General features: G+C 36.7%; 2 protein-coding genes across 6 annotated transcripts in view; one reads left to right on the top strand and one right to left on the bottom strand.

The window, feature by feature from the left end:
- LOC150105272 (tyrosine-protein phosphatase non-receptor type 4-like) overlaps positions 1-20,406 on the bottom strand; it is a 238,981-nt gene extending 218,575 nt beyond the window's left edge. For 2 of the 5 annotated variants that reach the window (XM_090394050.1, XM_090394053.1), the window contains exon 1: positions 20,216-20,406. The gene's annotated coding sequence lies outside the window, so the exon portion shown is untranslated. Of the gene's footprint in view, positions 1-7,471; positions 7,763-19,177; positions 19,314-20,215 lie in introns of those variants that run through there. The other 3 variants (XM_090394051.1, XM_090394049.1, XM_090394052.1) reach the window with 3 other exon arrangements.
- LOC150105270 (inositol hexakisphosphate kinase 3-like) overlaps positions 4,083-24,518 on the top strand; it is a 250,209-nt gene continuing 229,773 nt past the window's right edge. The window contains exon 1 of the mRNA XM_090394042.1: positions 4,083-4,249. The gene's annotated coding sequence lies outside the window, so the exon portion shown is untranslated. The remainder of the gene's footprint in view (positions 4,250-24,518) is intronic.

The following is a 24,518-nucleotide window of genomic DNA, read 5'->3' as shown; positions in this document are numbered from 1 at the left end:
GATAGTGGTCTCACACAGACATGAAATTCATCTACCACCGTCAAGACATTCATAAATATCTATGGAGGTAGTGGGATTAGAACCACTCGATCTACTAGATGGACAACATCAGTGTTATCCACTTCCAACCAACTAGGATAAGTTAAGAGAGACTTCATTAGACCAGAAATGGAGACATGAAACCGTTTTCCAACTTTCTAAAATTGTTTTACGACTTACGACTTGACTCGCTAATTTTTTTTTCAAGAATGTAAAGAAAATCGGGATATTCAGAGAAGTTCCACTAATTGTAGGGAGGGACCGTATCATGATAGTTATGAGAACGGGTTTGTTAGATAATTTGTTGAATTTGTCTAACAGGAGGCAAAGAGAAATTTAAGTGAACTTCATACGTTCACTTAAATGTAAGGTAAGAATTTAAGAATTAAACTGTAAGGTAAGAATTTAAGTAGTCCATGCCGTTGGCACCCTTAATGACTTAATGTCTGATTGATGGTAGACGGTCAGTAATAATAATGCCGATGATGAATGTTATCACAAATATCACAGTTAAGCTCTGCTCAAAAACTTTTTGAATTCGATTTTTCATGAAATGAAACAAATTCTTTCCCTTTATAGTAGTGGCTAGTTTTTTATGCAAACAAAATTATTAAAAATGCTAAAAAGTACAAAAAGATCTCAGGGGAAACTAAAACGCGGACCTCGAAAACAGCAGGCTAACTCGAAAGTGTGGCAAACCTTTGTCAATATCACATAAAGGTTACGCCCTCATCGATATTACGTGGCAAATATTATTGACGAGGTGAGCTGTGATCTTCTGCCTCCAAAGACACAAATTAGGGCATAACGACACGCTGAAAAATTGACAGGACTGCATTCTTCAGAAAGCTGTTTATAGAACGTAAAATAGTTCACACTCTGGTGGTAAGTTTTTATTTCCAAATCCTTTTATATTTAGATTTATTTTTAGAACATTACGTTTTTTAATACTTAAAATTAATTATTAATTTTTAAATTAGGATTCAAAATTTAAGTAATTATTTTAATCCAATTTAAATTGTATTAACTTTGAAAGTGAAGTCATAAAGTTTCGCTAACTGAAGAAAAAAAAATAGACTGTTTTAAATTTACATTATCTTCTGAGGTGTATAAACTTAACATTAGTTCAAGTATAACTTATTTCTCCACCACAAACTGTCGTCTGCAACTCGATACGTACGTATAAAATGTTTCAATACTAGCTGTAATCCACTACCAATATTACAAATATTACAATGTTTTGCAAGCACAGCAGCTTTTCCAAGGATTTTAGCCATAATAGGCTTCATTCTTATCGAAAAATTCCAAATGTTTGTTTTATCGTAAACGCGCTATGTTTGCGTTAATTTTTGTACCTTGACCGAATAAAAAGTGATCTGCTAAAAAGGATAGTCACCGGTATCTTACAGTAAAGTTTCATTCATTCTTAATTACATTTACGATACATTAAAACTAACTTACATTACTTTCATTCCCGTTTGATATACAGCTATTTAATATTAATTTATATATATATCAAGAAGATCCAGGTACTTTCGTGTGTGTGTGTGTGTGTTTTTTTCCGACTAGATCTGCAGAAGAAAATCGTTACGGATTTAATTCTAGTCGCTCGCTAAAAGATCTTTATGCTCCCCCCCCCCAAACTGATCTTGGTGCATCAAAATCGTTTGAACACACACAAGTACATGCAAATCAGTACTAGTAAGGAATATGACCATCGCCTCTTATCTAGTACGTTGTAGGAATGCACTCAGCCTCGGCGATGGTGAAAGGAGTAGCCCAGCTGTGACTCACTCCCAAGTCAGTAAATTATATCAAATTATTTTAGGATTGATCTCTGATCCTGGACTCCTTAGTATTGCAATTAGGGATGTATTCAAACACCGTCCCAGGAAGACAATGTTTTACAGGTTGTTAACCTCTTGTATAAGAAATTCAAACAAACTATACTACAACCACTCCTCTTTAAGCTCTCCCTTCTCAAAGCTCAAAAATCATCATCAACAACCATGGGTCCAGTGCCCGTAGGTGTCTGCTGCCATCTTGATATGATTCTTCCATTGCATTCTATTCTGTGCAAGATGACTCAGTTTGTGTATAGAGTTTCCACACCATTTGACGATGTCATTGCCCATTCTCTGTTTGGTCTTCCTCTTTTTGTTCTTTCCTCCAATCATCCCAAACAGCAACGTTTTTAATTTTCTCTCATCATTCATTCTACATATATGGCCAAATAGACGTAGTTTCTTTTTGATTATTTTTGGATCAGGTTTTCTTTTGGTGTATTCGCATAGATTTCCTCATTGCTCACGTTCTGCATCCAGCTTATTCTCAAGATCTTTCTATAGCTCTTCCTCTCAAATGCCAATATCCTCCTTTCAGATTCTCTCAGGAGTACCCAGGCCTCGCATCCATAGAGCATTGTGCTGAAGATACAGGTTTCTACAATGCGCAGTTTAGTTTGCATCTTTATAGTTCGGCTCTTCCATATTTTGTCCATGGCTTTTAAAATAGTTGTTGTTCTGGCTATTCTAATTGTTATCTCTTTTTTGGGATCTCCAAGTCATGCGGCATCCAAGATATGTGAAGTGTTCCACATTTTCCAGTTGAAATTTGTCTATCGTAACTCTGTTCAGTAGCTCCTGTTGTCCGAATATCATTGTTTTAGTTTTTTCAAAGTTGACTTTTAGTCCATATCTTTTTCCTTCTGTGATATATAGTGTTTGCGATGTCTGTTCCAGCCTTGCCGCATCTTCAATCATGACGATGCCATCTACAAAGCAGAGGTAGTTTATTCTCATGCCATTTATTGAAATGCCTCCACCTTCTTCTTTAATCTTATCTAGTGTTCTTCCCAGATGTGTGATGAAGGTAATTGGTGATATTGGGTCCCCCTTGTCTTGTGCCTTGACTAGTGGCAAACCAATCTAGTCTCACCTGCTGTTCTGATTTTTGCTTGTGCTTGGCTGTTTATATCTTTCAGCAGGAGGATCAATTTATTGTCAAAATTTATGATCAATTTATGATCAAAAATCATACTGGATTCTAATAGCAAGAAATTCGAGGGATAAAATACCAACCTTGCTAAAAATTCCAAAGCTATCTTTTCATTAATTAATTTGGGATTTACTATTACTTCGCACACTACAAAAAATAATTTCTTTATCGTATAGCGTCCCGATGGGACCCATTCTTTAGATTATCGCCAGGATATGATGGACGGTAGATGGCGTTGGTGTAGATGATGATGGTAGTTGCGGTTCGTTGTAGTTGGTGGATTGAGTGGTGAAGACAGAGTTGTAGAGTAGGTGCCATTCCTCGATGAGTCCTTGGACTCCCTGGAGGTGTTACGTAATAACAATAATAAATGTTTCAAAATAATAATAATAATATTCTAGCGTTTTCCTCAGGCTAAATGAAACGCCCTTTTGACAAAAAGAACATAAAATATATTTTGAAGAATACATTCCTGGATTTCTTTTTCGATTTGAAATATCCAATATTTTGTCCTTTCTTTCATGGTTTTACCGCAGTATTTATTGTTAAACAGAGAAATCTGGATGTGAATAACTACCATAAATGTACAGAAAGATATGAACAAGTATTACATTGGTTTGGATAATTAAAGCTGCACACTCGTGAAAGAAAATTGTGGGGCAAATTCGACAAAAATAATCTGCGTGTACTTCCATTTTAGATTTCGATTCGTTTCAACTTCTTGTAAAGGACAGAATAAAGCGAAGCGCTTTCGTTGTTTTAAAAAGCCAGATAACACTGCCTTGCCAAACAATGAAAGATAATAAAACAACGCGTCTATTAATATGACGAAACAATACTGCGTCACCATATTTTTCTAGGCGAATTATTGAGTGGAAATATTAAAAATGATATTTCATATTTATGCTGGCAGATGTTTATGTGGATAATGCGAGCGCTGATTTATTAGAATATACCACTCAGAAACAAAAATGATATAAAGCAAAATACAGTTTATGTTCGATTCACGTGATCCAAGTAAACACATTAGCAACTGCAAGGCCAACAATTTCAGAAACCATTGACAAACACCATGCTTTGCGTTTAAAAAGGAAGTTGGCATTAAATGGGGTTTCCATGAAAAAGTTATATGACAAACCATCGTTAATTTTATCCTTTCTCTTCCCAATAGTAATCATATTCTCCACCAACTAAGTGAAGACTTCTGCTAAAGGTAAGCTTCGTTTCCCCAATAGATATAATCGAGATGTTTTGAAATTAAAGGTGAACTGTTTAACTCGAGAATCAATGCTTTTAAACATACTATAATCCAATCCAGCAGTTTGATCATTATAAAAAAGCCAGAAATAACGCGCAAAATATCATCCCTAAGGAGAAAAATATCGTTAGGTAAGCATCCCGGCCTTAAAATGTCATAACAATGGTCTTTTTTGGTTTCTAATTTTAGGGAGGGCCTCATTCTACTTTTAGCGTGCGACTCGTTGACCTTAATCCGACGCCGAGACTAGGGTCTTGTGAAATAATAAAGCAAATGCCTGAAACACAACATTCGTCAAGTATCGTGAATTTCTATACAGTTTCAGATGAGGGAGAAAAAAAAAGTGTTGTCAAAGTGTCTACTATTATTACTACATATAACAGAGATCGCCTAATTCACAGTCGATCGATGCAATACTCTTTCGGGTGGAATATTAAAGAAAAATGCGGCGCAGATTAAAATAGGAACAGCCGTTCCATTCAAATTTCGCAGTATTACTTTGCCTCTTAATACAGAAATTAGCTTTTACATTATGATGTACAGTTTTTTTAACTGCCTGGAAATAACAAAATGGTTTTTTTTTTTTTACTATCAAATGGGCAAAAAAAAAAAAAAAAAACGAAGATAAACATAATGATAATAGGGCTAAGAAACACCAGACTCCGCTAACAGACGCTGGAAAGTGTTCCATGAGAAATAATTTGGTTATTTCATTTGAGATTGACTGATTTAAAACTGTAGTTGCTTGTGTGTAGGCCTAATTATAAATATTTCTCTTCTTACATGACACCTCCATGGCGAGAGAGAGCACCCCACTCCGTTAAACACATACACTCCCCTACTACTTAATTCTCCACCTACACACCACGATACAACTACCAACAACGCCATCTATCACCCATCAACAACGGTAATCTTCTCTGTAAATTGCGTGTGTTCTAATGGCCGATTTGCCTGTATGCAGGACGAAAAACTCGAGTTTCGAGGAGGATAAAACCTTGCTATCTCCATGAGTGCAGCTAACTCACCTTCAACTGAAAAAGTCCATATAAAGATCCCTCTCGTCACTCCGAGAATCGAACTCAAGTCTTTTCTACTCGAAGGGTGCAATATACCGTCGTTTTTCCAACTGCGCTACGGAGGCTGTCACAATGAAATTACACCAAAGATGACAATGTCATGATTTATATGCAAATCATCTCCGATCACTCCAATAATCTTAGTAAATTATACACCACCAGTGAATAATTTACTTAAAATAGCGAATAATATCACCTTGAACTTTAGAAAAGTGAAAATTCTATAAAAATAGTAAATGTATGCTCGCAAATAATTGTCCTCCATGTTCCAAAAAGTCTTCCTATTTAAGGACTCCATCTTTTAATATTTTTCATGCACTGCGGACTTTTAATCACTTGGAAAATTTTAGGAGGTTTCTGTTTTATGTACACTGCGTCTTTCGCACATCAAATGCGAACTCGTTTTTAGCCAAAATAACGAAAAGTTGTTAGTCAACTGCTTCCAAAATCAACCATAATATTCTCTTTTAAACCAAGTGAGTTTTAAAACTTGGTTTAAAATGTAGTAAATGAATTATTCTGAAATATATTTGTAAAATGATATGAACTCTGTCGTTTCATTACGCAACGCCAAATAGCTATTTATGAAATAAATCACGTTTTACAAGTATTAAAAATTTTAAATGAAATTTATTTAACGACACATTAAGTTTATTTAAATATTTTGTGTGGTAGAATGCTCCGTCATATTGGATGCATGTATTCACACAACGTGCAATGACTGCTGATATCTTCCAACTTAAAATAAGCGCCTGAGTCGTATCGAAAGAAAAAAATCGAAGCTCGCGAATCATTACTGTAAAATTGCTTATGCACAACGACGTTGCAAAATACTTTTAACGCAAGTGATAGCTACTTTCCAGTGAAATAATATCGGTGTTTATTTAAGAATATTCATGAAAATATAATAATACAAGCTCCATTCCAATATTAAGTGTAATTCTACGAAACACACACGAACAGGAGTCTCCATATTTTTTCTCGTTAGTGAAAGTTCACCCCCCCCCCCGTCCCCCCAGTTTCTCAAGTTGTTGCACACTTCGCCGTCGTTCTCCCTGATGAACAAATTTCCAGTCTCACGAGCGAATAGCTATGAATGGTCGTGCTATATTGGGCTTCCGACTATTCTTAGTCGGACTGTTTTCTTAGAGACGGCAACAAGGAAATGACGCAGCGGGGCTCACGCTGATAAACTATATATAGGCAGCACTTACGCAAATCTAATGGATTTTAATAGACAAATGCAATCTATCTGCTGGTATCTTTAGACTTTTTAATTTTATAACTCGAGTTTTGTAAACATCAGTTGCTAGATACACTTTATCTCGTTTTTAAATGAAAGAATAAATAATAATAAACGAATGAATAAGTAGCTAAAGTCGTGTCGCTTGTTTTGATAACGTACAAACGGACTATGAAGCTTTAAAGCACCCCAAACTGGACAACAGATAAGGCAATGATTGCAGACAAGATGCTCAACCGCATTTTTGTATTATGACGTCATCATTACTGCAATTGAATCTAACAAGCAATTTTTGGAATATTGCCAAAATAGTCAAATAATTATGTCAGTTCTAAATAATTTTGCTAATAAAGTGATCAATTAATTAATGTTGAAATCAAAACATCTTTTCTCTCATCCAAAGACGAGTGATTGCAATACATAATTTTAACCATGTTCTCGAAGAGATGAAATTTCTTTAATTCGCACGAAAATACAAAGAAAGAAGTAAATAACATTCATTTAAAGCCATATATTTCAGCTATCGTTCCATTAATTAATCCGACGCTTTTGTATATTTAAGTTTACTTATCTCATAAGGAGGTGGCGAGGGTTTTTTACCCTTTCGGAAACTCAGGTTTTTGTTGTTGTTCTACAAGAGAAAGAAACCTGGTAGAGAATACAAGTAATTGACGGATCTAACTGGCATCTAACACACGTAATTGACGGACTGGAGATAGAATTAATCCACTGTCATAGCATTAATTACTTTCTATAAAGCTAAGTCACATGGACCGGACGCACCAAATCTTCAGCTTTGTTAAGGAGAAGATAAAAATGAAGATTCATCGACTTGCACTACTTTTCAGTACTTACCTAAATCTTTACTTGCACCCACCTACGAGTCCCTCTGGTATTACACTACAAGGAATGGCCCTTCTCAAAATAGTTACTTTTCTTCATACGCTGGCCATTACACGGATGGTTGTTATAAAGGTAGTTTCTTGTCATGTGTGTGTGTGGGGGGGGGGGTTAATAGTAATCCGAATGAGTTAAGAAATGCAATGAATGGGGTATTGCTAATGCAATAAAGAGCTTGAACTAGCAACAACTATCTTAAGATTGCGAAACTTTTGTTTCTCTAGTGCAGATGCTGACGTTTCTCAGAGGCCGGCCTTGCGGCAACACTTAACTGACGATACGCTATCGATAACAACCGTGTACACGTACTTCCGAACAAGCTTTTCAGTTTGAAACATTCGCACAGGCGCTCGCAATGTCAACACAACGATCATGAGATTAACTATTGCGTTCACTGCGCATGAAAATTAAAAAAAAAAAAATATATGCAGCATGACTGATGAATATAAACATGATAAGACCAATTTAAAGAATGGCGGATGTCTTTCAGATAAATATTCAAATCGCGCATGCATAACTTCTTCCAGGGAGTGGTAACAGTATTATGCCATGTGCATTTAAAAGGCTATGCAATGTAAACGTAACCATCTTGGGCAAAAACATAAGCAGATATACACTACAGGAATAAATTCAAATCCATAGAGTCAGGGGATGTTTTATCAAACAGACACAATGTGGGGAAAAGAATACATTTTTTTTACTATTGTAATAAAGTTCGAGAATATTAACAGTGCTGTATTTCTCTATTAAGCGTTTAATAGCTGGAGTTGAAGCGTGCTAACCGCCGCTCGCTAAGGTCTGTCGCTTGTCGAGCGTTTCGTTTTTGAGACGTATTTGGCTATGACGTCATGACGTCACATCCAGTTAAATCTTCGATCTCAATTATTGTTTTCAACATCTGGAGCACTGCACTCTTCCGCGCTAAACTGAATAAATAAAAGTGCATAAAAATTAGCAATAACTTGTTCCTAATGCGTTTATCGCTTTTTTGCTTAACAAGTACATGCGCATAGTCAACTTCTCAACTTTACTCTTGATGACGTAATTGCGTATTTGATTTACGCACACTGAAAGGTCATCATTTGTTGATATACAGCCTTAAGGACACTTACAGAATACCATGAAATTACTTTCAGTTCAATTACAATAATACCAGTTTCCCGTCGACAATTCTCTTCCATATTAATTTGTCAGGACTTCAATATTGTATGATTTATATTTCGGTCCCCCTCTGGGTCCGTTTCCTGCAACCAAACACCTGTTTTGCTAACCTCTCTCCTCCTATATCACAGATTAATTCCACTCACACATTCCTGAATGCTAACAACGTCAAGTTTTCCTTCTGTATTTTAATACGATTCTGTTATCGATGCTATCTGTTATCCAGTTACTTTCTAATACAATTCTGTTCACTCGTAATTTTTCCCTGAACCCTGTCTATAGTTATTCCATATGAATTTATTACACCAACTCCTAGTCATACCAGCTGTGCTTATGCCATTATCATCTATTTCCCTATTCAATTTCCCATTTTAACTAAAACCGTGCATCTGTGTTGCAACTGAATCCATGTTCAACATTTTCATAGCCTTTTTAGATGATTTTCACATCAAATTTGTTACGTCCGTTACTCACAATTTGCTGACTTAGAAGTGAAGCATAGTTTTTAATTCTGTTAATTTTAAATAACTTTTCTCTTCCCCTAATTACTTAGGGGAAGAGAAAAGCTGCCGAAAGCAGACGTGGATTTGTAGCGTGGAGCCAAGATGAGTCTTGGATCACCTTCGAACCTTCATCTTGACAACACCAATAATGTCAGCATGGTATTTCAGTATTTTTTTCTTATATCTGATAGTACCTTCCATTCCGAGGTTAGTTATTTATTAATAAATTAATCTTGAGGTTTGTATATATGTGACATAAGCTACGCCGAGACGGGGCCCGTTTAAAGGGCGGTGTGTAGAAAATTTACCAGAGAGCTAAGGACAGTCGCCTATTGGTTACTTGATGACGTCAACGATTAGGCGCATGCAAAGCCTACTGATGTTATCAAAGCAATGTTCGTAAAATAAATACATTGTTTTTATGATATGGGAAATGTCTGAACACTTATTAAAATATGTTTAATATGTAACACGAATTTCCATTTCTAAATACTAATCCGTTACTATTATCCTGTGTCGGATTACACAAATTTCATTCTTAACATTCTTTTGTAATTGCATAAATGTCAGATATAAATATGGCGGATGAAGGTGTTTAATATTGAAAGCATGCAATTTAAAAGTGGAAATGAGTGCGCAGTTGAAACCGAAGCATCTCTGAATTAAATAAGTGAGCAACCAGTTAGTTTCATTTTCTCTTTATTGCAGATTCTGAACAGTTACCTTGAGAAACCTTATTGTTCATGAAGCCCTGTTACAATCTGTTTCCATGGACACAGATTTCGGTGTCACTCTGTACTCTTGAACAGGTTGCCATTTATTAGGTTTCAATAGCAACCACGTATCGACTACTGCGCATGGGTTCTTATACGGCCAATTTTTTTTTTCTTCTTTAAGAATTATCGGATCAATTTTATCTTCGTCAATGGACAAGCCTTAAAGATGTACGGATAGAAATAAAACCAATCTTTCTTTGATCTGTAATACGGTCTGATAAAATCTCATATTTTATCTGAAGATATTATTTCATCTTTCCACCAGGGAATCAAAGTCCATCAAAGCTCATAGCCGTTCTCTCAATTACTTAAAAAGTATTCTAGGCAGTTTTCGAGTTTATGACAGGAAAAAAAACTGGGCATCGCCCAGAGGAAAATCAATCCCAAATGCCAACAGTAAGGCAATATATCAACTCACAAACTGGAGTGGAAACAAAAACATCTAAATCACATGCCTAAATTCTCACCTTGAGTAGAATCGCTTTATAAATAAGAGCATTACACTCCCTGCATTGGGGCTGGAAAAGAGATAAGAAGTATAGGAATAAGGTATCCTCATGTAGCTGTGGAAATCGGGTTCGTTCCCACAGTGAGTGGGAAAAAAAAAAGTCTCCATGAGGGTGAAACTATGGCGATCTAGGACATTATATGTTCAGAGTAATAAAAAAAAAATAAAGAAAAAGTGGTTGTATTGTTCTGAGAGTGTAGGACATCCATAATGGAACAGATTTTCCTTTTGCTTATAAAACCTCTACTGGGTTCAATTCCTGTCCAGGATGTGAGGACATTTTACACGGACTTTCCAACCAATGGTAAGTTGCTTTCCTGAGTCACTTTCCTGCAGGTCGAAAGATTTGCTTTTATCCAGAAATACGCATTCGTCCCTATGCAATGAACTCATCTCATAGTTGTTGGGTAGTTATAAACCATAAACAGCAGCTATCCCAAAATCACCTCAAAAATGACACGTGAAGATAAGACTCAGACCACTTTTTCAACTCATCTTTACTTGTAAATGTGAAATATACTTTAATCCTTTTATTGCATTTCTCGTCATAAAAATACACGTTTAAAGACAAGCCTTATAAACTCGAGGAGCTTACAAACTCCTCCAGAGCAAGCTTTTACAAACATTCATGCACACGGTGGGATTAAGTTAGTTGTACAGCGAATATACTATCCACTCGGGCAAGCAGTTTTTTTTCTCTAGAAATTCACATTTAAAACTTGTGAAAATCGTAGGGGAGAAGAATATTTAACAAGTTTTTAACAAGGTTAAAAAGTTCAAGTTCCTTCTCGTTATGTTTAGTGTATCCTCAAAACTGCATCTAGTTTTGTGTTTGCTTTGATAAATATGCGAAAATGAATAATAAATTACACGATAATCACAGTAATTAACTTTAATGAAATGAAAGTACAGATATTTTGTCCTGAAAATAACAGTACATCAGTGTGTAGAACAAGCAATCAAAGATTTAAGTGAAAATGTCGCATTGAGAATCAAAAGTGGCCGCAGATCCTATTCCAGCTGTAATGGATACCACAACAGCAGGCTGGTTCAATTTCTAGTAGCTCAATGATCAGATTCATTATGCTATTTCCTTATGTTCCCTGGAATCCAACTAAGCACACACATTCTTGAACTAGAGAAAAAATCCGTTTTAGTGCACCAAAGGAAAGTAGAAAGTAAGTATTCTTTATGAAGACTTATTCCCGAAAATCCAACTTTGAGTCATCCCCATATTTTCCGGCTGCAGAAAAATTCCTGGGTGCGCCAATGTTATTACTAACCTATCGTTTATCTTCTTCGTGCGGCATCATAAAAACCATCACATAGCAACCCAGCTGGGAAATGCCAGTGGTTTTGGAATGAGCAGTGCTGTATGTGTATTGCGGTCACAAAGATATTGGGTAATAAACACTCTTACCCAATATCTCAACTAGCTAAGTGACATCTCATGATTTCGGAATTTCGTCGTGTTTTTTATCGGAAACCAAACCTGTGATATAATTGTCAGAAATTCATTATAAGTCTCTTCTCTCTCCTTAATTTATCTGAGAGAAAATATCCAATTGAAAATGCAAAAATGCGCTTAGCACGCGACGTTTTGTTTTTTTTAATCTATAATAAGTTATTGCAATACATCCGGCATTTGCCACTTTTACTTGCTCTAGCTCAGTGTCTCCTAAAGTATGGAACGCGAAAGGTCTTCGGGGGGGGGGGGGGTACGTGGCAATTTTCGGCTATGCATCATTAACGCATGGAATCATATTTCTGAACAAATAGTGCATTTGGAGATAAAAAACGGCACTAACTAAATGAATCGTATCTTCCCTCCAACAGAAACTGCTGTATAGATTCAAGCAAAACCACATGTTTCCGGTGCAACATGTGGTTTTGCTAATTTGCCTTTGGTTCGCGCGATCTTTTATTACTACTGCACCAATCATATGCATTTCTTCATAGCTGCTCTACGTATCTCAAGTCTTGTAAATTACTGGTAATTTTTGCTTGAAATAATGGGAACGAAGATGAAGCTATTCGGGTGGATGTTGACGATGCACACAAAGAAACTGTTCTCGATGCCTAAAGTAGCGATAGCGAGTAGGAGCTTCTTGGTAAGTCACACCGCTTGTTTTTTTTTTTTTTTTGTCTGAAAACACTAATTTCCGAAAATCCCCGCATATATTTCGCACCACCATTTTTTAGCTTTAATTTGGGGGGGGGGGGGGGGAGTGCGAGTTATATTCGAATAAATACGGTAACTTTTTTAGCTTTCAAATTCTTAAGTATGGATCATTGGTTACAGATTGGATTTATAAAATGCACAAAAGAGCAAATACAAGTAGGTGTAAACAACAAGAAAACGTTGATATTGCATCTGATCAAATGAAATTGATAAGGGTGTGACGTCTCACATCTCTAGAGAACAACCAGGTAGAAGACGATGAAAACTCTTCGTAAGTATGATATGAATTATTTGAAATGCGAATTTTCATGGACGGGAAATGAAGAAGAACCGATTCCAAATTTTGTTCTATTAAATATGCATCATTTTTTGTTACATGAACATATAAATTCAAATAAAATAGACATTTACAATGAAATCTACTTTATTTATTTATTATTTGATAAGAGGTACTTGATAACAATGAAAATTTAAGAAGGGATACGCGGATATCTGAAGTTTGAGAAACACTGCAGTCTAGCTAATGGTGTTTAGTAGGAACATACGATACCGACATCTGGCGGAGATAAAAATAACACGCATACACAGATTGCTCGTTTAATACTTTCTGATAAGCTAGCCTGTTAGAGGGTGACCTCCATCGGCAACCGTTCGATTACAGCGAGGTATCATTGGATGCACAGAAAAATCGATGGGAAACACTTGGCCATAGACGGACAAACGAGTTATTTTTGCATTCTCGCTCTAATAAAATTTCATTTCCGCTTTATTCGTGGTTTGTAATATAGAATATTCCGAAGCTCCAACTACAACTTCTAACCCTAATTTCGGTGCTTTAGAATGCAATGAAATAAAGTCACGTTATCCTCTGGATAGCCCTATTTGGGTTGATGTTTTAACACGTTCAACAAAAAGCAAATAAAACTATTTTGCTAGTAGTACTTATTTTATTAATATAAATCCCGATTTATATTGATAAAATGAAAGAGACTTCTAAAGGCCAACACTCACATAAAGAGGCATTCTTTGTACATCATAGTGTACAAACAAGACCGATTCGACTCAAACTTCATGTTCAGTTTCCTTTTGTGCATGAAATATTGGCTAATACGACTTAGTATAGTTTAAAGACGATAAAATTTGATCCGAATTTATCTGCAAAAGTAAGTAAATAAATAAATGAACCATTATGCATCGCGATATAACACTATATTAGTTGATGTCTTGACTATACGAACTCCCTGATGTTAGTAACAGTTGCAAATGAGACTTTGCGCTGTTGTACGTATGGACTCAGTAAAATTGGAAAGGAACTGAAAAGTTTTTTGGGTTTTTTTTAATGAATAAATCTTTCTTTTTGCTTACAAATAATAAGAAATCAAACAGAAGAACGTTGCCCTCTAATATTCTCTCCATGTTTGCTTATAGTTTTACGCTTGCCGATACATTTTTCACTTGTTATACGTTTCCATACTTAAGCTATATATTTCCAGTTGTCTTTCTAACGAACTTCATTTCTACAACTTGGATTGTCTGTTTATCTTTTATCTGTTTAATGGACCGTATTTGACTTCCGCATTGTGAAGTCCGTCATGTTTGAGCAATCTGTACTTTTATTTGTCGGTATTTTTGTATTAGGAATATTTTAAATGTGTACTATTACGTCATATGGTTGACATTGGTTATGTTTGCGCAACGATATTTATACTTGAGATAGGTGACGAGGAGAGGGTAGCTGGCCGGTAATTTTGAACAGGGATACCTAAGCCTTTTTTCATGTAAACTACTTTCAGTCTGGAAACTGACTTGAAAGCTGCTTCCTCCCCACCCCTAACAAGGTGATTACATGAGGTAACTGTATGCATAAAGCACGAACAAGCTACAAGAAATTGCACCAATTTAAATTTCAAAAAAATAATAATCACCTTCACAATTGACTGCAATCCTCCTTAAGGGTGGCGATCTAAATGACTCAATAGGCATTCATGCTTTTAAACATTTCAAGAAACTTAAACCGAGACCACAAAAACGTTTTGTTATTATTCTTTTTGTCAAGACATTCTACAAAACAGAACTGAAATTTTAAAACAATAACCGATGTCATCAAGGATTTCTGCAGTTGTAAAAACTAAGCAATGGGAGTATTCTTGCTTTGCCCTTCATGCTGTCCTGTAGAATTTAATATCAACTCACAATACTGTTTCACACTGTCTACCACATAAACAGTATCGCGAACACTTGTTTGCTACTCTGCATTACACTTTCAGATACAAAGCCGTGTACGGAAAATTATACCAAGAGAGTTATTATTACAACGGGTGTCTCCATGGCATCAGAAGAATCATCGCGGGAGACGCTATATTGACGCACTGGCCATCATTCACACAATACCTGTCATACTTCTCCTTAAACTCATTCACTGACGAAGCATTCGTAACCACCTCTGGCAACGCATTCCACACAGTCCCTGCCCTTCAAGCAAAAAATCTAAGCCTAACACTAACCACACTCTTACACAATTTCCAGGGATGACCCCTCGTTCTCTCCCTTCCTGCACTGTACGGAAAAAAAAAAAGTCATCAGTACCAACCCTAACCTCCTTAATAACTTATGTCAGCTAGTTTTTGGAGCCCACAGACCTTCAATCTTTCCTAATGGGAAACATTTCACAGATCTGCAACGATCTTTCTCACTTTTAAGCGGTTAAACAGGAAGTGGATTATCCGCTTGGATCATATTAAGCCAACTTGGATGAAAATTACTCGGGGTAATGTCTTTGCAACTCGTAGTGGTTCACTAAAAATTAAAAGAAGAAAGACCTTCTAGGGACCAGTTAGAATTTTCATTTGAATTCAAATTTAACGAGCTTAAAATCCATTTTAAGCTCGCTAAGATGCCCATTCACACACGTGTTCTTCCAGGTCTTAATATTTTAAATCCATTACAATAATAATAATAATGAATATCACAAGGCGTTGTAATATTTATTATTATTCAGTTCAATTTAATGTTGAAGTAGCAAATCCTCAACAAAATCGGTTAGGATTTCATTTCGATTTCCTCCTCCTCTTCAAAGTAGACGCAGCCCTCAGTTATGAATTTACGGCGATGACCCACTTTTTGAGACCGACTGTGCAAGGTTATTGTTTAAAAGCCACCACACAGTACAGGTAATATTTGTTTACGGCGCATCTGGTATTTCTCACGCCACCCGAAATAGCAGTGGTTTTCCCTGCTGGGCAGTCTTGACCGACCACATTCGGTGATTAACGATGATGAAAACGCATTAATTGATGCGCAACAATTCACAGCAAGGGAAGTTTTGTATTATTGCTATTGTTTGTATACACTGCAGTCTATTTTTTGCCGTAACATTTTCCCTAACTGGAAATAGCCTTCCTGTCAAAGATGAAGCTTAACAATAATAATTATTTTGTTGACCTGGTTGGTCGAATAGACGGCGTGTCCGCTCTCCCATCAGTAGGTCGTGGGGTTCTAATCCTACCATTGGCACACCGATGTTTGGATTTTCTTTTTATTTATTTTTACTCAGTCCAGAAACATCGGTCTAGACACACACACGTGACGAAAGGAGTCGGAATCTTGAGTAGATTCTGTTCCTCTCAATTCTGACGACCTCGTGATTTAATAGCGACATTTGTGTTCTTAACTATCGGTGCTGACAGAATGACTTATGAGCACGTGACAGTTCTTATCGTAGCCACTAAACTACTAGACCAGATTTTGATAAAATTAAGTATGTATAGTGGTGGACCGTGTGTTCATTGGAAAAATCACACAGTTCAATCTTCATTCATGGATCCATTCCAGTGATAAGTCGGTTGTTCCTATTTATACCTGCATTTTCTGGCTCAAGGTCATCATAGAACCCGTTTTTTTTTTTTTAATACTTTGTTATATACATATAATGATAATTCCTTTATATGCATCGAGTTAATCTGAGAGTCGCTATGTATCCAACAGAGCACTTAAAAACGGGCATTTGCTATGACAATGTCTAAGCTACAAAGTGCAGGATAATAAATAGCAACAACCGATAAGTGTAATTCCATCTTTCTTCATGTAAGATATATTTAACAGAACAGCACTCGCCGATCACTCCCTCAGTATTTTTATTTTTGTTTATTAATTTATTTTTCTGAACTATAGAAAAGTAATTTTCTCTGGAGGTCTAACTGGCACTGCAATGCTACTTTTTTTTTTTTTTTTTTTTTTTTTACTTAGTCGGGAAACGTCGGTCTGGACATACACGAAACTTCTTGAACCCACTTTAGACAAACAGTAAACAGGGTGGTGGTCTCAAACCAGGCGAAAATTCACCTCCTACATTCACACGGGCATTCACACGCATCCATTCCACACCGACAGCGGGATTCGAACCCGCAGACAGGCAAATTACGCAACTCTTAGGAAGTGACTAATTATTCTTAAAATGTACAATTTACGAATCGGGAAACAAAAATGATGGCGCTAAACGTAACATAAAGGAAATATAATAATATGGTTGCCAATACAGGCTCTCATAGGCTCCACTCGGTCAGCCATGCTGGCAGATTATCGCAAAATATCCTGTAGATCCTTAAAGATGTTGGCGAAGAAAAAACCCAAGACGAACGAACGCGAACTTCGCTCTTTTGTCCAGATTTTTGAAACGATACGTAAAAGTTATTACTAAAATTATTTTAAAGGAAGAAAGTCAAGTTAAATACCCAACCAACAACATCAGTGCCTCGAGCCCAACATATTATGCATATTTACTGTGTACTTCGGACATTAATTTCTAAATTTCGATATTGCATTATGTTCGCTTTGGATAAGTGATCAACAATCAATTGAAATTTAACAAATAGCAGTCCTCCGCTCTTCGGGGATTCTCTCTCTCTTTTTTTTTTTTTTTTTTTTTTTTTTTTTTTTTTTTTTAACGACTTTGAAGATATCTGAAATACTATAACATCAAAGCAACTTTAGCAAAGTTAGAAATGCTTACATATACTACTAAACGGATTTTGGTGAAATTTCGTTTAGGGGAACGCTGGTATTCTTTACGATAATGTAAGTGTGGTCTAAATAAAGCAAATAAAATAATTAACGAATTAGTTTTCCATCAACTTATGGATATAAAACACGCCATCTGTATGTACTCAGTAAATGCGCTGTCCCAAAAGCGAGTTTATCTTCATAAGGAGGAAGCCGGGCATTTCTCCGCGAAACTGGTTTCGCAGACACAAGAAAGCTGACAAACCTACCGAAGAACGAGTGAAATTAACTGACAGAACTCGTAGCTTCAGAAAACATTGGCCAGTGATCACCATTAGCAGACATAATCATCGTGGCTTAAGTTGCTTCCTCAATTATTCTTAAGTGCGAGTCTCGTTAATTTATTTTCTTCAAGAGCAATCTGAACAATGGTGTTGCTCAGACCAGAATAGAATCAAGAGGGTGGCGAGGGAAGCATTTGTATTGGGAGTAGAGCTGGCAGCAAACCAAAACGGAAATAGAAAAAAGTTTCTTAACAAGTAATTTAGAAAAACTAAAAAGCACATTTCGACAGGTTTTTATTTATTTATATTATGCACTTACTAATATGGTTTCGACCAAGTTAGAGACCGTAGTAGCTACAAGTTTAAACGAACTACAAATGCAATTCGAATGAGTCAAATGGTTACTGAAATTACGTTTCAAACAACAAGCACTTCTTCATTTTCCCGAATGTTCAATCAGCCACAATTACAGGTTTGTAACAAGTAATTCTTAGTATAATTAATCGAAATTGTATCCAGCACTGAAGTAGCTATACTGAGTTTTCGCTAGCTACATGAAAGAGTAGTCTCAATATACTCCAGCGGATAAAAATGTGGATCCACAAAAAAAAAAAAAATAAATAAATAAAGATATAGCAATTAAACAGAACTACAAAAAAAAAAAAGCCATATAATAGACAGTTTCATCAATCTGCGTATCGTTCTGCAAGAAATTCGGATGTTTGTAGTTCAAGTAAGGGATAGAGAATAACATTATTAGGTCGCTGACATCGCCAGCTGGGACTATATTTTACGGTACGTCTTCCCGCGCTCCTGGGATGGAGATTATAAATGCATCTCTGATGTGCAAGGCTTCATTTAAATTTCATCTCTTCACTTAAAAGACTGTCATTCCAGATTTTTTATCGCTTTTTTACTCCACGCTAGAAGTTCCGTTTGTATTGGGAAGTTAAGACGTTTATGTGGAGCCTTTATTTCATTGAGGGTACGTTCGACTTGACGTAAACACATGACTGTGGCCGTTGTATTCATAAGTGCCATAACAAGGATTAAGAGGAAATGAATCTTAACCCCCCCCCCCCGTTTATTCCCTTTAATTCATCGCAAACTGCGAGTTTGTATTAACTTTTGAAGTGCCGCTCTCATAAACCAAATAGTAGATTTGAATAACGCGAACGTCGGGCCTCTACTCGAATAGAAACGCGATATCGCGACATTATCTGAAAAGAACATTAGATAAGTTTCTTACCTCCCTATCCATGCCCTTCTTGAGAAGTAGCTTCGCAACATAAATGTCCACACTCTCAGACACTTCGCCGTCACCGTAACATGAGCCGGCAACCGCCAACAGCAAGCTGTACTCAGCATTAGAAAAGCTACCGCTAAAGACCACTACTGTATTGATTGCATGAGTCACGAAGGTTACGGTGGCTTCGACCGACAGTCTGGCGTACCTTTCGTCGCAGTGGCCGACACAGGTAGCAGGTAATCTCCACTCGGGGAGTGACGGATCGATAGTCATGATTTAGTAACACCCCTCTCTCTCCCCCCGTTTAGTTGTAAAAAAATAAACTAAAATAATAATAATAACTGCCTAGTGATGCTGGAAGAAAAAGAAGAAGGAAAAAAAAAACGGTAGTGAAAGTAGAAAAGTGTATCCTCTGTTTACGACAGTTTTAACACCTCCCAATTTTTAATTAGCAAGATATTTTCAAAATACAGTGCAGCTCACACCTATAACTGAGACTACCGAAAATAAAGTGAGTTCGTATCAGAAAGGAACATAATTAAAAGAAAGGTAACAAAAAAAATCTTTTCCCAGAGGAATACTATTCTAGACAATCTGTTTCAGATCGCGCAACCTGAAGTTTAGGAAACTTTATTTAGTTTAGAGGTGGGGGGGTTGAAGAAAAGTAACGGAGAGGGGAGTATTCCCCTATTATTTTAAATTTTTTTTAATTCAGAAATATTGTTATTATCGACTCATTTAAATACAGGGTGTTTCAGAAAGAATGTCCCTATTTGAAAATTGTATATCTCCGCAACCACAAACCACAAATGAATGCGACTTGTGCCATTTGAAATTGTGGTGAGTGAAACTTTAGGCCTTACTTCCTACTTGGTAATCTATTTTGTGCCACATTTTCGTTATCAAATATAATTATTTGAAATCGGGTCATTCTTTTTGAAACACGTTGTATTTTACGCAGATATGAAAGTACTTAATTATACTATTTACTTAGACATTCTCTGTTACTTATTTTAAGAATATAGCTGATATCCTTACCTATAATTATGACGTTCGACATTGATCGATCAATTTAAAACTACGAGCTCGTAATATACTGTGATGTCGTTGATTAGTAAAATGAAGATCGGCGTTCAAAATGTCATATTTCCTGACACTTACAGAAAAAAGTTCATATTTTTAAAATTATTATTTTATTTTTAATTTTTAGCTTGGGTAAACTGCCTCGCTTGCCCACTACTACTACTACCCTCTACCCCGCGAATCGTAGCTCTATCAAGCAAGCCGTTGAAATGTGTTGCGATAAATATTACGCAAGTCATAGATAAGATACCGTTCAAAACGAAATCCACCCCACGAGCTGTAGTGCTCTTCTATTCTATGGAAGTGCAGCGAAGATTTAAAATGTTTGGAAATGTTTATTATTAACGTAATAATCACAATTTTTTTTTTTAATCTTTTAATTTTGTATTCTATTTATAGTCCTTTTAAACCGATTGTTTCTTTTTATTATCGTCAAATAATTGTTCAATTTATAAGTGATATTTGATCTGTTCACGACTTATCAATTTATAAATTGATCTGATTTAGTCCTTTAACTGTTGCAAAATGCCATTAGAGAAACTTGTCCTCGCAATAAGAAATACAATCCTTTTCTTGACAGGCATAAAAAATAAAGCATGTCTAGAACCGAATTATTTAGATTATATAGTTTTTCGGAAATTCTAAAAACACAAAGCATATCTTTCAATGATCATGATCTTACAATGCCATGATGGCAATGTGCTATCAAAACAGCCGCGGTTACGAGCGCGATTTGTGAGACTGATTTTATGTTGGTTCTTTTGAGATCAATAAGGTTCCGATATACGGTGGATTCTTAGATGAATAACAAGGTTTTCTGGATACAAAAATTAGAAATCTTTTAACCTCCTTACTGGCCAATGTGGATGAAATAGTGAGACCAAATTACTCTTCTTATCCATGTAATGTCCAGTCGGTTAGCCTAGTGGTTACGCGCTTCGCAACCATATGCTTGGGGAAGGAGTGTCCTAGGTTCGACTCCCGTCGGTGACGTGAGGAGCTGAAGGATCTTCCTCAGCCATAGCCAAGTTAGCCGATCTTGGGCGTGGACAGCAGGGTTTTTCCCCAATTTATCCTGGGGTTTTCGCTCCCGCAAAGCAGGCAAACCTGCCTCGTGAACACACGCTTCGACAGACATGGGATACCACCGGGAATAAGGAGCAACCAACCTATTCCACGGGATTATCGGTTGAGGAAGCTTATGCGGTAAAATGTGTAGGCCTGCACGAAAGCGTAACATGCGATGACGATCCACGTTATTCAATAGGTGTTACCGAATCGTATTCAGATTTAGCTGGACGTCTATAGACGTCGTGGCCGGTTGGGGTACCATATATCAGATCTGAATACTTCTGCAGTTTTATTAATTTCTTGTTGTATGAACATCTTGAATTTTAAGGCGACTTTGCGAAATGTTTTATGGATTTAGTGAATTTTGCTATTGAAGATCCTTACTGAAATGGTTAATAGACCTGGACAATTTAATCTATCGACTTCTATGTTTTATATGTAATGCTGTATACGGACTATTTTATTCATGGCTGCAAATTGCGTGTGTTCTTCCGGTCAGTTTGCATGTTTTTCGAGATGAAATATAACAGACCAGAGTACTTGATTGAATTTGACATAGAGGCCCGCTTACCAAGCCACCCTCTTATGGTTTGCGTTCCGCCCTTTGTAATTGGGCCGCCAGTGTCCTTTCTGGTTATTCACCTCAGAACAGGCAAACCAGCCTCGTGAACACACACACGGATCTACAGTCAAAAATACATACTTAGAAATCCCTCATTGGAGGACCAACCTCAATAGGTCCTAAGGGGACGGATGGGGAAAATTGGGGGAACCCCACAAGACAAAGAAACAAACTGTGTGTCATCGTAGATAATTTTTTCTCTTCGGATTTTCCTGGGATCCGATGTTAGTGACAGAAGGTTGGTTATTTAGAGGGGATGAGTTACTGCTCTACATTTTACTCCAATGCTCTTTCCCCTCTAAATATCCGACCTTCTGTTACAACATCGAATCCTGACCATAGTTTTGAAGATGATGATACACTCCATTTCTTCTTCTTCATTTCACCAACTTGCAGTAGGGAAATGGGCCAAATTTCAAGGTCATTTCATAAGGAATTCCTTAAACATTGATATCTTGCCATTCTGGAGTGGGTTGAAGAAAACTTACTGAACTTAATTGATACCAAAAACGCAATCCAATCTTATTTCTCTGGTCTAAGAAAGGTATCATCTCATTTTCGCTTTACTAGTGATAATGCTTAGGTCCTCAGTTAGGATACAATATTTCCTGTTGAGTTGATTTACATCACTAACTTTTCCAGGCACAAGCCCATCACAAGAAGAGCCTCCTCAGCCTCCAAAATTCTTGGTGTCCTTTACTGGACAAGATATCACTTCTCACTTCTGCAATTTCTAAAACTATATGTAACTTCTAAATTCGGCCTAGCCTACTGTTCTCACATTTGGGTTCAAAAATTTCATAAAGAGGACCTCCAGAAGAGGATGGTCTGCTATATAGCATCTATTACCGACTCACACTAATCACTTTCTCACAGAATTTCTGTCTTTGCCTCATGCCCATGCCTTATAGGTATTTTCATGGGATGCTCAACAGAATCGGTCATCATCTTTTCTCCTCATTCCTTTAAGGCTGTAAGAACATGAGTAGATGGTTGTCAACATTATTGACTACAAACTAACCAAACTTCTTATCCTGTTCTTCGATTCAATCTTCTACTGTGTTTTGTAACACCTTCCTCACACTGCTTTTCCCAAGAAGTGCGATCTCCAGCTGTTCAAGAGTCATGTCGATGGGTTCCTCCTTTCAACTTAACTACGGTATATTTCCCTACACGGCACACTGTTGCGTTATAGGTTTCGCAACAGCTCGTTTATGGGATTGGCATAAATGTATAAACATAATACAGCCATTGTTCCTTAATCTCGTTTTAAAACATTTGTGAAATATAGCCAATTGGATCACGCTGTGTATGATGTGAAAAGTATTTCGTGACTTCGCTCGTGAAGTCACGATTTACGCTCATAACTGATACACGAGCCTTAGTTTTTAGTGTTTCTTTTAAGAGTTAAAACTTTTTGTTGTGTTGTTGTTGGTAGTGATCCAGTTATATTTGGATGCTATAGAAATGAAAGCTCGCAATTCTCAACCGTGACGTTTAGAACGACTGTGGTGCAGTATATTTTCACTCTGGATGTAAATATAGTTAATCAAACATGAACGTTAGTTCTGTTTTCTTTTTTACTTTAGGTTATTAACTAGTAGCTTAATGGTTATTGCATCTTTTCGTTAGTTCTTCCCACTTGTCTTTTATTATTTGGATTCCATATTTCTGTCGGTCTTTTTATGTGCTGATACCGAAAGTTAAATAAAGCATTTAATAAAGCTCACTGGGAGATGAAGTTCATCCTCCACTTAAAATCAGTTATAAACATCCATGCTCACGAGGGAATTCAGACCCACACACTATTGGTTGAACTGCGGACACGCGAACCACTCGGCCAACCAAGCCGGCAACTATTAGAATTGCTGCTGTAACGGTACTGTTCAAGAGCCTCCGTAGTTCGGTCATTATAGACGAAGCCATTTGAGTGGAAAGACCTGGGTTCGATTCCCGTCCATGACGTGAAGAACCTTTATCTGGTCTCTTTCGACAAAAGTGAGTTGCCGGTCTCATGTGGTGGTAGAGGGTTTTTTCACCCGGAAACTCGGGTTTTTCGCCCCTCAGAACACGCCAATCGGCCCCGTGAACACACATCTACAGACATAGAACACTCCGGGAATAAGGATTGACTGACCTATTCCTTGGGATTTCTGGTTTCGAATCGTAAGGGGCTACTAGGCCTAATTCTTAAAGGAAGAAGATGAAATTTCAAATTTCAAAAGCGAATTGATAATTAAAATTTGCAATTAAAATACTTCTTTTGCATCAGTTTTTAAGAGCTATCACTGATTTTTAGATGAAGCAGGTGAAATAATAATAGCATAGATATTGTGGTAGTAAGGTGAACAATATGGCAGTACCTGTGTCTACCTTTCCGTTTTGGTTCTTATAAATATAAAATATAAATCCGCCAACGCCTTTTATTCTCTAAAGAGAGGCCGTTTTAGCTTTAACCGCATCCAATGAAGAGAGCCCGGAAGGCACTTGTCGCCATCTCGTTGACTCGAACCAAGCATATTATTGTCTGAAATAATATGCTTTCTACGGTCGATTTTCTTGAGT

The sequence above is a fragment of the Typopeltis vanoorti genome, chromosome 6 (genome assembly GCF_054136105.1).
Source record: "Typopeltis vanoorti isolate ZY-2024b chromosome 6, IOZ_Tvanoo_1.0, whole genome shotgun sequence".
In the NCBI taxonomy this organism is placed as follows: Eukaryota; Metazoa; Arthropoda; class Arachnida; order Uropygi; family Thelyphonidae; genus Typopeltis; species Typopeltis vanoorti.
This window is presented reverse-complemented; position numbering and strand designations above follow the sequence as displayed.